General features: G+C 40.0%; 1 long non-coding RNA gene across 1 annotated transcript in view; it reads right to left on the bottom strand.

Annotated features, from left to right (window-relative positions):
- The window catches only part of LOC125483653, a 62,289-nt gene extending 52,037 nt beyond the window's left edge, over positions 1–10,252 (bottom strand). Inside the window, exon 1 of the long non-coding RNA XR_007262597.1 lies at positions 10,161–10,252. This is a non-coding gene — a long non-coding RNA (uncharacterized LOC125483653). The remainder of the gene's footprint in view (positions 1–10,160) is intronic.
- Between the last annotated feature and the right edge of the window lie 6,262 nt (positions 10,253–16,514).

The following is a 16,514-nucleotide window of genomic DNA, read 5'->3' as shown; positions in this document are numbered from 1 at the left end:
GCTCAAGGTGATAAGAGTGAACATTTTTCTCTATATGTGAAAATTGCTCTGCTTTAATCTGATTTAAAGCTTAATACCATTTTGCATAGCTATTATCTCCAGGTCAACTCCACTGCTTTGTAACTCAAACACTGATGGAATTTGGTGACCAGCCCACCATTGTCTACTTGAATGAATGGATTTGACACAAATATGATGATTTGTTCCATCACATCTGTACAGGATGGGCTGAAGGGCTAAACTTGATGATATTTGTCAGCTGCATGACCTTGAACGAGTCCTTGTGAACATTCCTGTATGTGCCGAAGCCAGCAAGATCAATGTGCTTTTCTGTGGTTGTTCTTCTGTGCCTTGTAGTTAGTTACACTGTAAAAGAGAGAGAGTTTTGTTCCAAGATCACCGGTCCGGGATCGCGAATGGTGCCAGGAGCAACCTCAGCCTCCAGGCCAGCCTTCGATCGAGGGGTCCCTGATAGGCAGAACGGCATGAGGTTTATTGTTTCTTTCCTCTCTTTTGCATTCTTTTTATTTACTTAATAAACGTTCCCTTTTTCTCATCTTTTATTATTACTCAATAAATGTTCGTATTTAAGCAAATTGCTATTGTTGAGTTTTCCCTTAACTACATTTAACTGAATCCGAAAAGAACCACTTAGATAGACCCTGTGATCCAAAACAATATCTAATTCCTGAAATCACCTTTTGAATTCTTCTGCTCGCTTCCTTAGATGTGAGCAAGAGTTTTCTGGATTGAACCATTTTACTTCGTTTTCCAATTTTTTCTGATATTTTCTCCAGACACAGGAAGTGTTAAAGCATTTTACTGTTTAATTGGGAGGACCACATATTCGACTTGAATGCACTCACAGCACAGGTCATATATGCTAAATTTCCGTCCTATCCCTATTCTTCACAGATGTTATGTCCGGAAGGAACTTGAAATCAAGCATAATTGTCTTCTTACTTAGTTTGCAGTACTTTTGGATAAAAGTCTGACAACTCATTGCAACCTTCATTTCTTGAATTAAGAAAAATGATGATTTCAGGCATTAGATCTGAAAATCTTTACAGGACTTTACCTTAACTGAACCACCTCACCTCAACATGAAGAATTACTTCATTCCAAGCAAAATCAAGTTCACCATGTAAGGAGTTAAACAAACAGTGCTGAAGGGATCTTGCTCAAATTCAGTTTACAGTATTAACAACAACTTTCATTATATGATAGAAGTCCTTAATGTTTCTTGCTAAAGTTTGCTGGTGGATTAGACAGTGGGAATTGACAAAAGAAGAGAAATCAAAGATGTTTTCAGACAAGGATTGTATTCTTCTTGCTACTGTGTAAGCACCAAATGGCATGCTCTGGGATTGCTATTATTATTTCTTCTTTCTTTTTCAAATCCTTCGATAAAAAGTTAGCAGCCAATGTCATTGTTTCTTTCATTAATTCAGCAACTGTGAATTATTTCCTATGCTTTGCTAGACGATAGCAAAAGCAAAATGATGCTTGAGTGCAGACCTTGCCTTTTATTTATCCTTTAGAGAAAAATGAACGTTGAGGTTTTAAAATGGCCTTCAGCTCATCACCTTTCTTTGTCCAAATCATGCTGTCCATGAGAACACTAACTTTGAATTTATGTGCATCATTGTGTAATGCCATTTCAAATGTATTGACATATTTTGCTGACATATAAGGCCAGCCCTCTGATCCTTTACAAATGCAAACGAAAGTTCAATTTCCATCATTGCTACAATGTTGCCTCACTCAAGAATGAATGCCAAATGCTTGACCATTCAATTTTATTTTCTTTCTTTGATTTAGCAAGTAACTTGTACTTTCTTTAACTCAAGAAAACCTTCCAATTGGCTTCTTGCGGTTTCTAGTAAAAGAAAAGTCAGGAACAGTATAATTGGAGAGAGTATTAGCTATGTTTTAAAATGAACTTAAACCTTTGTTGCAACTAAACAAGAAATTTGAAAGGAGGGGAATAGTTCACCCCTTCTCACCTGTTGTAATAAAGTGCAGAACAAGACAAACTTATCTCCGATTATCTCGACTCCATTTTCTCCCCCTTGGTCCAGGAACTCCCCACCTATGTCCGTGACACCACCCACGCCCTCCACCTCCTCCAGAACTTCCGATTCCCTGGTCCCCAACACCTCATCTTTACCATGGACGTTCAGTCCCTATACACTTGCATTGCCCATGCAGATGGCGTAAAGGCCCTCCGCTTCTTCCTGTCCCACAGGCCCGACCAGTCCCCCTCCACTGACACCTTTATCCGCTTAGCTGAACTCGTCCTCACCCTTAACAACTTCTCCTTCAATTCCTCCCACTTCCTACAGACAAAGGGGGTGACCATGGGTATCCGCATGGGCCCAAGCTATGCTTGCCTCTTTGTAGGATACGTGGAACAATCCGTCTTCCAAAGCTACACCAGCCCTATCCCCCACCTCTTCCTCCGTTAGATCGATGACTGTATCGGCGCCACCTCGTGCTCCCACAAGGAGCTCGAACAGTTCATCCACTTCACTAACACCTTCCACCCCAACCTTAAGTTCACCTGGACCATCTCTAATACCTCTCTCTCCTTCCTGGACCTCTCTGTTTCCATCTCTGGCAACCACCTGGAAACCGATATCCATTTCAAGCCTACCGACTCCCACAGACACCTAGAATACACCTCCTCTCATCCACCTTCCTGCAAAAATGCCATCCCCTATTCCCAATTCCTTTACCTCTGCCGCATCTGCTTCCGAGATGAGGCATTCCATTCCCGGACATCCCAGATGTCCTCGTTTTTCAAGGACCACAACTTCCCCTCCACAGTGGTCGAAAATGCCCTCGACCGTGTCTCTCGCATTTCCCAGAACTCATCCCTCACACTCCCTCCCCACAATAACAACCAAAACAGAATCCCCCTCGTCCTCACGTACCACCCCACCAACCTTTGGATCCAACGCATCATCCTCTGGCACTTCCGCCATCCGCAATCTGACCCCACTACCAAAGACATTTTTCCCTCCCCACCCTTACCTGTTTTCCGGAGGGACCACTCTCTCCGGGACTCCCTTGTCCGCTCCACACTCCCCACTAGCCCCACCACCCCCCGGCACTTTTCCCTGCAACTGCAGGAAGTGCTACACCTGCCCCTGCACCTCCCCCCTCACCCCCATCCCAGGCCCCAAGAAGACCTTCCACATCAAGCAGATGTTCACCTGCACATCTGCTAATTTGGTATACTGTATCCCCTGTTCCCGGTGTGGCTTCCTCTACATCGGGGAAACCAAGCGGAGGCTTGGGGACTGCTTTGTGGAACACCTACGCTCGATTTGCAACAAACAACTGCAACTCCCAGTCGTGAACCATTTCAACTCCCCCTCCCATTCCTTGGATGACATGTCCATCCTGGGCCTCTTGCAGTGCCACAACGATGCCACCCAAAGGTTGCAGGAACAGCACCTCATATTTCGCTTGGGAACCCTGCAGCCCAATGGTATCAATGTGGACTTCACAAGATTCAAAATCTCCCCCCGCCCGACTGCATCCCAAAACCAGCCCAGCTTGTCCCCGCCTCCCTAACCTGTCCTTCCTCCCACCTATCCACTCCTCCCACCTCAAGCCCCACCCCCATTTCCTACCTACCAGCCTCATCCCGCCTCCTTGACCTGTCTGTCCTCCCTGGACCAACCTATCCCCTCCCTAATTCCCCACCTACACTCACCTTTACTGACTCCAACCCTGCCTCTGTCTGTCTCCTCTCCACCTATCTTCTCCTTTATCCATCTTCTATCCGCCTCCCCCTCTCTCCCTATTTATTTCAGAACCCTCTTCCCCTCCCCCATTTCTGAAGAAGGGTCTAGACCCGAAACATCCTGCTCCTCTGATGCTGCTGGGCCTGCTGTGTTCATCCAGCTCTACACTTTGTTATCACAGAACAAGCTACTGTCAATTTATACTTTAATGTACTTTCATGTATACTTACATGATACTTTAATTTATACTTACATGTTGTAATTTATAGATATTTTATGCAACATACTATGATACACCTCTGGAACAGTGGAGACTTAAATGTGGTTCTTCTGGGTCAGAGGTGCAGACACAACCACCATACCACAAGATCCCTATCATTAATGTGTACCAATACCATAAATTTGCCTTTAACGAAACTACCAAAATATTGCCTATTCTAGAAATAAGAAATAAAATGAAGGAAAATGCTGGAATCATTCAGCAGATCAGATAGTATCTCTTTAGATAAAAAGATTCTTTTTTAAAAATAAATCAGGCCAGGATTTCACTTTTTTCTAACTGAAGCTAAGAACTGTGAGTAGTTTTCTATACATTTGACCACTTCTTTTGTGTCTTATCTGGTCTCTATATCATGTCACTCTTCCTTATTGGCAGAGGAACTCCTCTAATTTATGTTTCCTGTTGAGGACTGCCATGAGAGTTTATTCTGTAGGGTTTTTTGATTTTTAAGTCTTCGCCGCTGCTGATTGTAAGAGCAGGCAATTTAGAACTGAGCCTGAAGATATCGCACCATTGTTCACAATGTGTTGTATGAGCAGTCAAACCAAATCCATGTTGCTGCCTACCATGTTGTGTGAGTGTACCTGCTCACTGCTCACCTATCGGACTGTGCTAATGATGAAGGTTGCTGCCAGCATTGTCTTTAAGTGTAGAAAACCACAGGCCTTGCTTGACCTTGTATGGTAAAGGAAAGCCACTTCTTAGTTCAACTAAGACAACAAGGTGCAGGGCTGGATGAACACAGCAGGCCAAGCAGCATCATAGGAGCAGAGAGGCTGACGTTTCTGGCCTAGACCCTTCATCAGAAAAGGGGGAGGGGAAGGGGGTTCTGAAATAAATAGGGAGAGAGTGGGAGGCGGATAGAAGATGGATACAGGAGAGGATAGGTGGAGAGGAAGCAAACAGGTCGAAGAGGCGGGGATGGAGCCAGTAAAGGTGAGTGTACGTGGGGAGTTAGGAAGGGGATAGGTCAGTCCAGGGAGGACGGACAGGTCAAGGGGGCGGGATGAGGTTGGTCGGTAGGAGTTGCTGTTCCTGCATCCTGGGCCTCTTGCAGTGCCACAACGATGCCACCCAAAGGTTGCAGGAACAGCACCTCATATTTCGCTTGGGAACCCTGCAGCCCAATGGTATCAATGTGGATTTCACAAGTTTCAAAATCTCCACTCCCCCTACCGCATCCCAAAACCAGTCCAGCTCGTCCCTGCCTCCCTAACCTGTTCTTCCTCCCACCTATCCCCTCCTCCCACCTCAAGCCGCACCTCCATCTCCTACTGACCAACCTCATCCCGCCCCCTTGACCTGTCCGTCCTCCCTGGACTGACCTATCCCCTTCCTAACTCCCCACGTACACTCACCTTTACTGGCTCCATCCCCGCCTCTTCGACCTGTTTGCTTCCTCTCCACCTATCCTCTCCTGTATCCATCTTCTATCCGCCTCCCACTCTCTCCCTATTTATTTCAGAACCCCCTTCCCCTCCCCCTTTTCTGATGAAGGGTCTAGGCCAGAAACGTCAGTCTCTCTGCTCCTATGATGCTGCTTGGCCTGCTGTGTTCATCCAGCCCTGCACCTTGTTGCCTCGGATTCTTCAGCATCTGCAGTTCCTACTATCTCTTAATTCAACTAGATGAGTCTCTTGTAGTTAACAAGATATAGTTTATTGCATGTTATTAACTGGTTACAAGTTATATTGATATGATTCATACGATTACAATGACTTTGAGGAGGACCTGTTTATAGAGCTCGGTTGTTCAAAATCCTTAACAGTTCTGGCAACCAATCCAGATGATATCATCAGAAGGGATAGTGTTATGGCATTCCTCAGCATTAACCATTTCAGATCCACATACAACATGGACGAGATTTTGTCAATGGCTAATTACAATTCATAGGCACTTGGATTAAAGTTAAGGTGTGCTCGTGAAATAGAGACATTTTATAACCAAAGGGAGTTGAATAGGAGAAGCACCAAAGTACAGGTTGCTGCTGAAACTCAGAGTTTATTATCATTTTAGAAACAGAGAAGTCATTAGAGTTGTTGCTGATCTTTCTAAGACACCTAAAATTCAGTGATGTCTGGCTCAAACATTCATAATTCCTTTCTTGACATCATCAGCTTATCCCTTGAGGATACGTAGCACCTGAATGACTGAGGAGGTTGTATCATTATGTTTTTTTTAATGATAGCAGTCTGTTCCAGAATTGAACACAGTACTATTAGAAGAAATAGGAGTGCAAAGCCATCTGACAGTCATCTGAATTTAATTTACATTTAAGCACTCACTTCAGGTACAGTTCTGTTCTGTTAGCATGGATGTTAATTGCTGCTGAAAAAATTTCCCACTTGTTAAATGAAAACCTAAGTCTAAATTATAATGATCTGCATTCTCCTATCATCAATTTCAGCATTCATTCTGAAAACACAAGTAGGTTAGCACATAAAATAATGTCCTTTACTTGACTGTGTTGTGCCTTCCCATGTGTTCATGGTTTAACTGTATCAATCTTTTTTTGTAGGCTTTCCTTACAATAGAAATTTAGGGATCTACTTTTTCATAGGTATGATCTGAATATTTGACTGGCAATTCTCAATATCTTATTCCCCCTATCTTTCTTCAGTATTCATCAATTAATTATAGGAAGCTTAGTTAGACTGGAGAGCCATCTATTAACCCGATCTACATTTAATCAGTTTTATTTATAAGTGGCATTAATGCAGACTGAGCAACTTTTCTTTGTTCTGTTCTAAAATGCATTTGCTAAATTCATTAAACATGCCTTCACAGTAGAAGACACACAGCATATCTCGGGAAGAGTAGAAAAGCAAGTACAAAATAGAGGGAGAGACTTAAAAGAATAAAGTACTGCGAAACATTAAATGCATTAAAAGGTTGACAACTCCAGTGGACTAATAACCTTGGCAGGAGAGATTATGAATGTGCTGATTATAACCTTCCAAAATTCCTTCCATTCTTGAAAGACTGAAGGATCTCAGCATTAACCATTTCAGATCCACAGACGATATGGAGTAAACTTTGTTGATAGCTAAGTACAATAAATAGGCATTTGGAATAAAGTTAAGGTAGGATGGTTAAAGAGACATTTTACATAAGTACGCAGAATTGAACAGGAGGAACTGCAAGGCAGAGGCACAAACCACCATTATAATGGTACTACTCGAGATAGAATGAAACAGAGCACAAGAAACTGTTGCCCCAGTTATACTAAAGTTTGCAGCCCCAGTGCGGTCTTGTGAAAAAGAATTAGAGATCAACAAATTCATTAGAGTTCTTTAAGGATGTAATGAGCAGGATAGATAGAGAGGAAATCAGTAGATGTATAATTGTATTTTCAAAGGCATTCAATAAGGTGCCACATAATGTTTAGTGTACAAGAGCTCACTGTATTGGGAGTGATATGTTAGCATTGGCTAACGAGCAGGAAACAGGGAGTTAGGACAAATGGGTCACTTTCAGGATAGAAAACTGTCACTAGTGGAGTGTTACAGGCATCAGAGTTGATGCTTCAACTCTTTATAATCTATGTTAATGATCTAAATGAAGGAATTGACTGCATTATAACTGAATTTGCTGATGATACAAAAATAAGTGGTAAAGCAAGTTGCGATGGGATAAGGAGAGTCCGCAAAGGAATACAGATAGATTTAGTGAATGGCAAAAACTTTACTGATGGAGCATGATGTGGTAAAATGTAAACTTGTCTATATTGGCAGAAGAATAGAAAAGCAGCATGATATTTAAATGGAGAGAAATTGTAAAACTGCCATGCTGACGGATTTGGGTGCCCTGACAAATGAATCATAAAAGGTTGACATACAAATAATTGGAAAGCAAATGGAATGTTGGCCAATATTGCAAGGGGAATGAAGTCTAAAAGTGAGAATGTCTTGCTACAACTGTACAGTGCAATTTTGAGACTGCACCTTGAGTGCTGGTATCATTTTGATCTCCTTAACTAAGAAGGGATATACTAGCTTTGGAAGCAGTTCAGATAATGTTTTTTAAACAAATTCCTGGCTGAAGAACTTGTCTTATGAGGAAAGATCAAGTAGGTTGGCTCTACACTCTTTGGAGTTTAGGAGAAGAGGTGATGTTATTGAAATTTTAAAAGAAAGCTTCTGAGCGGGCTTCACTGTGTAGATACTAGGACAATGTTTCTCCTTGTGAGGGGATCTAGAATGAGGGGGTAGAAATTATAAATAAAATGGTGCCTATTTGCGGTGGAGATGAAGAGCAATTTCTCCTCCCAGAGAGTTGTTAGTCTTTGCAATTCTCTTCCCCAGAATGCAGTGAGGGCTAGATCATTGAATATATTCAAAACTAAGATAGATTATTAACTGCTGACGGAGTCCAGTGTAATGGGGAGTAGGCAGGAAGGTGACATTTAGGCCACAATCAGATCTTATTAAATGGTGGAACATTCTTGAGGGAGAAATGGCTTACTCTTGCTTTCACTTTTTTGTGATCATGCAAAAGTGAATCATACATTTCACAATATTTACAATATAAATCCATATATAGTTGATTAAATAAATGAAAGGCCATGAATCTGTTTAAATGATGTGCAGAGTTTACCATCGCTGAGAAATGATTTCTATCCTCCTTTTACAAATGCAATAATAATCTTAAATATTACATGTACCCATTTGGATTCTTCAATTTTCTCCGGCTTATCCACCAACAGCAAAATAAATGCTTGGGAACCTATCAAAGATGGCAAGCATGCAGCTGAGAAGCCAATATGACTGTCACTTCATTCCCTACCCAACAATTTCCTTCTGATTCTAACACTTAGGCGTGTCAATCACATTCTGTTTGTGGGTTTCCCAGGGGTGGCAGGAAGGATGGGGTTAGTGAATGCTGGGCCAAATGTTGCAGGAAAAAGTTGGAGTTAAAGGAACCTTGGGAAGGGTCAGATCACTAAATTGTACATTAGTTCCTTTGGTTTCTCCAACAACAGGAGTGGAAAGGAGGCCAGAGAATTTTGCGATACCTATCCTGCCCCACAACTCCCTAATCCAAGTCTTGAACACATCCAATCATTTCCAAATCAAAAAAACACTAAAAAAAAATAACTGCAGATGCTGGAAATAAGAAACAAAAACAGAAATTGCTGGAAAAGCTCAACAGGTCTGGCAGTTTCTGTGGAGAGAAATCAGAATTAATGTTTTGGGTCCAGTAACCTTTCCTCCAAACTAGGTTAGGGTTAGGGTTAGGTTTAGGTTTAGGGTTAAGGAAGTGTCATTGGACCCAAAATGTTAACTCTGATTTCTTTCCATAGATGCTGCCAGATTTGCTGAGCTTTTCCAGCAATTTTTATTTTTGTTTCCAATCCTTTCCAGTTTCCTGGGGACTGGTGCCCTGGCAAATTGTATAACTAGGATTGTCAGTAGGGCTTTAAACTAATTAATGGCAGGCTGGGGAGGAGGAAGAGTTCAATTTTAGGTAGTTTAAAAGTCACATAGAAATGAGAAGGGTGCAGGGTAGCGAAGGAAGGGAAGGATAATCAATGTATGACAGGAAGGGGCAGAAAACATAAGCAGAAGACTGCAGGAGAAATTACAGCTGGCGTAAGTACTAATGGTAAAAAGTTAAAGCAGAAGATTTTTTATTTGAGTATATGCAGTATTTGCAACAAGATAGATGAGTTGACTGTACAGATAGAAATAAATGAATATTATTAATAGTTATTATGGAGACATGCTGAAGACTGTAAATGCAATTTTCAAAGATATTTGATGTTCTGGAAAAATAAGCAAAAAGGAAACTCTGGTGGGATAGCATTGTCAATAAAGGAAGGGGTCAGTGCAGTGATAAGTAATTACGTATATGCAATAGATTGTGATATGGAATCAGTTGGGTGGAAGTAAGGAATAGCAAAGCAAAGAAGTTATGAGTGAGAGTGTCTTCAATTGCAGGGTGTACACAAGTGGCTCTTTTCAGATTCAGTTAAATGTAGTTAAGAGAAGGCTTTACAACAACAATTTGCTTAAATATGAACATTTATTGAGTAATAATAAAAGACTAAAAGAAAAGAAAGGAACTTTTATTAATTAAATAAAAAGAATGAAAAAAAAAGAGATGAGGAAAACAAAAAGTCTCACGCTGTTTTTCCTGTCGGTGTCCCCTCGATCGACGGCTGGACTGGATGCTGAGCTTGTTCCTGGCACTGTTTGCGATCCCGGTCCCAGGTGAAGGCCAACAAATTGGAACAAAGCTCTCTCTCTTATAAAGTGTAACAAACAGCAAGGCACAGAGAAACAGCTACAGAAAAACATGTCAATTTTGCCGGCTTTGGCACGTACAGGAATGTTCACAGGACTCATTCAAGGTCACGCAGCTGTCGAATATCATCAACAAGTTTAGCACTTCAGCTCATCCTACACAATTCACCCCTGATGATATTTGACAAGCCATGTTACAATTGCAGCCACAGACGCAAATCAACGACAGCCGCACAAGAATGTATAATAAGAGTATGTAACCTACACAGGAAGATTAAAACTACAATAAAAATGAACATCACCAATACGAACAACACTAGGGTGCATTATCAAATTAATGATGCAGTGGCCTTTGGGAACGAAACCTTAAATATATATCCCACCCCTGATGTACAGTCAAGGCCGTGATGAAACTGACAAGTCATGCAACCTGACTGAGGCAACCTGAATATTTCCTGTTTTTTTTCCAGCTAATCTATTTACATTATTTGCTCTAAATTTCAGTATATTCCAGATTTAGATTCCTTAATTTGTGTTTGTTTTTAATTCTCCAGTTCCCTATCCACAGATCACTTCACCCAATAACTGTAAAATAACATCAAACGTGCACTCAAAATTTCTCCAGCTCTTTTCACCTGTATCCGTCTCGATGATACTTCTTCAATGTCGTTTGTTTTTTGCCAATTTTATGAATGATTGTATCATTGAGTGGTAACCACTTCCATTTGAAGTATCCCATTTGAGCTACAATATACGTGGTGTCAAACAATACAGCTCTAACATTCATCAGGGTTTACCTTCAACTTATGCTTCCTGCCTTTTATTTTCCCTGGGGCTCCCTTACTACACCACTTCATTCTTAGCTCAGCCTTCTCTCACATACACTAACTGTACTAACACATTACAATTCCACCTATTGGTTTAGTCATACAAACGCTCAAGATGGGGTATCTGTATGTCAGCCAATGGGCCCTTTCACTCAGTCCACTATTACTCCTCCCAGATTACACATTCTTTCATTTCTGTAACATTTTGACTCAATAGCCAATCATTTTTTTTATTTTGATTGTAATTCTTTTTACATCCATTTCACTAATATTACTTTCATTGTTTTAAAGTCAGTTTCTCTATGGATTTTGTGTCAGTATTGTATCGTTTAAACAATGTTTTTGTGCTCTAAGCCATTAATCCTTTTGTCCCGTAGATGTACATGTCTGAGACCGCTCTTCGGTGCATGTTATTGTACCGTCTCATGTTTATAACCTCCGAGGTAACATTCACTTTTGCACACTTATATCGGTATCCCAAGACCATGTCATGTATTCCTGACTCCCACATGACCTTATCAAATGATCTATGAGGTTTCACTTATCTCTCCACATTTGGTCCTGATGCCTCGGTTAGTGGCTTGATCACCAATTCAGTTTTCTTAAGAAGAAAGACAAGCACACAAACATCACCGAGAGAGCTATCAGTTAGGTAGTCTCATCTAAACTTCCTTTTCACTAAAATGCAATTTAACCTCAATGGTCATTTCAACTCATTATTCTAATTTTTCTTTTTGTCTTCTGCCACCCCTAACTACTTTGTCTCATCCAATTTTGCAACTTAGTTATTACCACCTTATCTAATTCCAGAGATCTGTAGAAATTTGCAGTCCATGGAACATAATCTTATAATATTTTAAGACAGAAGTTAAATATTTCTATTTGATTCAGGGACAACATACTTCTTTTGTTCTTTGTCTAAGATGACCCACATTTTTTAAAAAAATTAATTGATCACTCATTCTAGATATTTGATATATATCTATGTAAATTTGTCCAAATTCAATGTTGTGTTTACTCCCTTGAAGTTACTAATCATTTTCCATATGCATTGAAACCACAGAACATGTCTGCATGCACTTTATCATTTCCCAGAATCCCTTTAAATTTTCAGTTAAATATTTAATTTAAATGTTTTAGAATACCAGGACACATGAGTCTTAATATAATTTTTGTCATGATGTGCTGAAGTGTACTCAGGCTCAGTGGTTTTGAGATTCCTTACACTCGCTACAATTAATATTTCCACAGTACTTCCCCAACACTGAAATGTGTTACTGATGAATGGCTTGATGGATTGAGGCTGTTTCATCCATCATTGTGTTGCAACAGTGGAATTTTACAAACGGATTCAACCTTCAGTGTCTCCACTTTCTAAAAAAAACAAACAAGCTCCATCCATTCCACATCAGGCAGAATGTGTTAATTAGTATTAATCCACTATGGATTCAAAATGGTGGAGCATAAACTCCTTCACGTAATTACATCATCTATCTCTCCTCCCCCTTGAAGGAAGGAAAAGCTCACTCCTTTGTTAAATTTGCCTTTCCTAAACTCCTCACACACAGGGAATTGCATTTTCAATATGCCAATGTCCCTATCACTAGGATATTAACAATGAGTCAATCTTATCATCCGGAATTAAAGATTCACTCATGTTAAAATAAAAGAGAGGAAAGAAACAAAAAGGCCTCACACATTCTGCCCAGCAGGGACCCCTCAATTGAGGCAGAGGTTGTTCCTGGCATCGTTCGTAATCCCGGTCCAAGGTGAAACCAGCAACTTGGAAAGAAACTTTCTGTATTATTCAGTGTAACAATTAGCAAGACATAGAAGGACAACTACAGGGAAACACATCGATTGTGCCGGCTTCGGCACATATAGGAATGTTCACAGGACTCATTCAAGGTTGTGCAGCTGTCGAAGATCATCAACAAGTTTAACCCTTCAGCTCATCCTATACAGAGAGTCAACCATAGGCCCCAGGAGAATTAACTCACTACAAGACAAAGTAAAAATCAGTAAGAAATAGATTACATAAGATGTACCTTCTTGAGATATCATTATAAAGGCATTAAAAATTTAATTGAACATTTTGCTTTGGTCTTCACATTGGAGGACACTATAAATATCCCAAAGATATCGGATAAGTAAAGGACTAATGGGAGAAGAAGTCTTATCATAGTCTCTATAATAAGCGACAAATTATTTGACAAACTAATGGGATTGAAAACAAACAGGTTGCTAGGACCTGAGGACTGTATCCAAGGGTTCAAAAGAAATTGGCTGCAAAGATAGTGCAGATGTTAATCAAAAGATTCCAGAACACTCCAGGATCTGGGAGAGTCCAATAGATTGGAAAACTGCCAATGTGATACTGTTGTTCAAGAAGGGAGACAGAAAGCAGGAAGCTATGGTCCAGTTAGCCTAACATCTGCTGTTAGGAAATGCTAATATACGATATTAAGGAAGAATTAGCAGGACATTTAGAAAAACTTCAGGCTATCAAACAGAGTCAACATGATTTAATGGAAGGGAAAAGACATTTGATAAATTTGTTAGAGTTCTTTGAGGATGGAACAAGCAGAGTTGATAGAAGGAAACCAGGAGATGTCATTCATTTAGTTTTCCAGAAGGCATTCAAAAGGTGCCAGATAATAGATTATTGCAAAACGTAGGATCTTGGTATTAAGGGTAATTATTAGCATGGACAGAATGTCAGGATTATTTTTTTCAGTTTAGAAAGACACAGCTGGTGGAGTGCTAACCACTGAACCACCATGCCGCCCCATATTTCATGTGACCTGAACCTCTGTCTGCCAATCCTGAAATTGGGGTTAAACCTCCTTTAAACCAGCTGGACCTCTGCATCCATTCTCTTTCATTTAATGTTGAAATGTGGTGGATTAGGGACTAATGGTGGTGTAGCCCCTATTGTTCCTGGCCATGTTTACATTGATGTTAGTCAGAGGCCCAAGGCAAAACTGCATAAGCTGCTGCAATACTGAAGTAAAGGCTGATGGTAAAATGTGAATCAAAATGAACAAATTGCAAGACAGGTGCACTGACATTCAAAAGTTAGAAATCACCGTCAAACAATAAGAGCAGTCTCTGTATATGGTGAACACCAGCTGTCATAGGTATGGTTTCAGCTCTTCAGGTGCAATGTTGGATGGCTATTTCATTAAACAATTGCTCAATTGCTCCCCATCGTACTCTCGCCTCATTGATCCTGGTGTGATGAAGAGAGTCCAGGAAATGTGTGCGCTGGCTATTAAAGCCAGAATGCAAGACTAAATTCAAAGTTAATTACCTGTTTACATTCCTTAATGACTTTGCTGACAGCTGCGCAGGGGGTTCCTGTTCTGCTACAAGCCAGCCCAGGTCAAAACAGAACGTGTGTGGATGTTGTAGAGTTCCAAACCAATGTCATTTAGATATTTCTGATCGACCTGTTCAGAGATGTTATTACACACCACTGGAGAAGATGGGACTTGCACCCAAGCCTCCTGGCCCAGAGGTAGACCAGCTGCCACTGTGCCACAAGGGCCCTCTCAGTGTCATTTGTCAAAGATTTAACCTCAAGCCTGGCAATTAAATTTCTTTTCAAGCAATTGTATCTCATAATTGTTGATTATAATTATTCATTTTTAAAATTCTTTCAAAAGGCACACACTTAAAAACCTCAATTCTAACTTGATGATTTTTGACCAAGTCTCTCATTTCTCAGAGTTATCATCAAAAATTGTGATACTAATGTTTCTCATGCAATTCTGCTATGTCAAACGTCACTGTTTTTTTGCTAGACCTGGGGATTGAGTTCCTGAAGTCCATTTCCCAAACTTGTGCATGAACATCTTGAAGAGATGATTTGAAATTTACATATCTGTGGAAACAGGATTGTTGTGGATTATCAATGTACTCCATCTGATATTCACTGTCTTCAATGAAAACAGACTTGGAAATAAATCTTTTTAATTCATCAACTTTTAATGGGTAATGTCATGAGTTATTTACTAGTACGCAGACAAATATTGAATCCCAACACATGCATACCATAGTGAACACTGTGACATGAATAAACAGTGACCCTGGGAGCAATCTCATTCGCATTGTTAAGCTGATATGCTTTGAAATGCTTCCAAAACATTTACAAGAAAATGTTCTTCAGATCTTCATATTGGCAACATAAAAGCAATGTAATACTCAAAAACAATTTTAGCATTTCTGACATAGAATATTTAACAAGTTCAATTTTTGCAAGCGTGTGTTACTTGATACTGTTCTTAGGGTTTTGTATATACACGTCAAACTGGGTGGACTGAATTGTAATCTCAAGTTCATGTTACTTGGATCTCAGACAGCTCATGAAGCAGCATCAATGACTAAATAGGGCACATATACAAATTCATGGCTGCTGTTGATAGATTCTGATTTTTGAGGGAGATATTTTCATTACTCTATTTCATGCTGCCTCACACATAAAATTCATTCGGACACTTATTTAAGTACATAGATCCTTTTAAGTCTTGGAAGTTTTTGCCTTAGTTGCTCCGCGGCTAGCGATGTGTTTTTTTTAAAATAAATTCTAGTTCAATGCCCCGTGATTTTATTTTATTCATGGCCAACCAATACTTAGCAAACCAGCCAAACACTAATGAGCTTAAAATGTTAATCATTTTCTGACTGAGAAGACAAAATATGTGCTAAGGTTTCATAGTACATGTATACAAATTAATATGGTTGGCTATATAACAAGTTCAGAGTACTTATTTTGGTATTACAGGTTATCAGTCAAATGTCACGAGGTTAAGGTAAAGTTAAAAACACAATTTAGACTTAGGGATGTGTTTTTCTGTACTGGGCCAGCCTCCATCCAGAGAAATCAGAAGTATATACTTTGTATCTTGGAAAATTCTGTTGATACCAGGTGAAGTTCATTCTGAAATGAAATGTTAATAATTATACATTTTAAGAAACTCATTTATTACATATGGGGAGCCAGAGGTTAGGTCAATAGATGATGGAGTTGCCTTGAGGGGATCCTTAATAAAGGGCCCTTAATACTATAACATCTCGTAAAATTAATTTTCAAGGTTAGACCAGCGCAATACAACAGAAACACAATTTTCTACCAACATGGGGCTTGTTTCTGTAAGGACATGTGTATTTATGTTTGTTTTATTCATTCATTGGATATGGATGGAGCTGGAAAGACCAATCCTTATTGCACATCCTTAAGTGTCCTTGAGAAGATCTTGGAGAGTCTTCTTCAACATCTACGGTCCATGTAGTGAAGGAATGCCCCCTGTGATGTTAGGTATGGATTTCAAAGATTTTAGTCAGCAGCAAAGAATGAAATTGATTGAATTTCAAGTGAAGATGATACATGACTTGGAGGGGAACC

The sequence above is a fragment of the Rhincodon typus genome, chromosome 1 (assembly GCF_021869965.1).
Source record: "Rhincodon typus isolate 14 chromosome 1, sRhiTyp1.1, whole genome shotgun sequence".
NCBI classification, from domain to species: Eukaryota; Metazoa; Chordata; class Chondrichthyes; order Orectolobiformes; family Rhincodontidae; genus Rhincodon; species Rhincodon typus.
The sequence above is the reverse complement of the archived record's forward strand: the minus strand, read 5'-3'. Positions and strand labels throughout refer to the sequence as shown.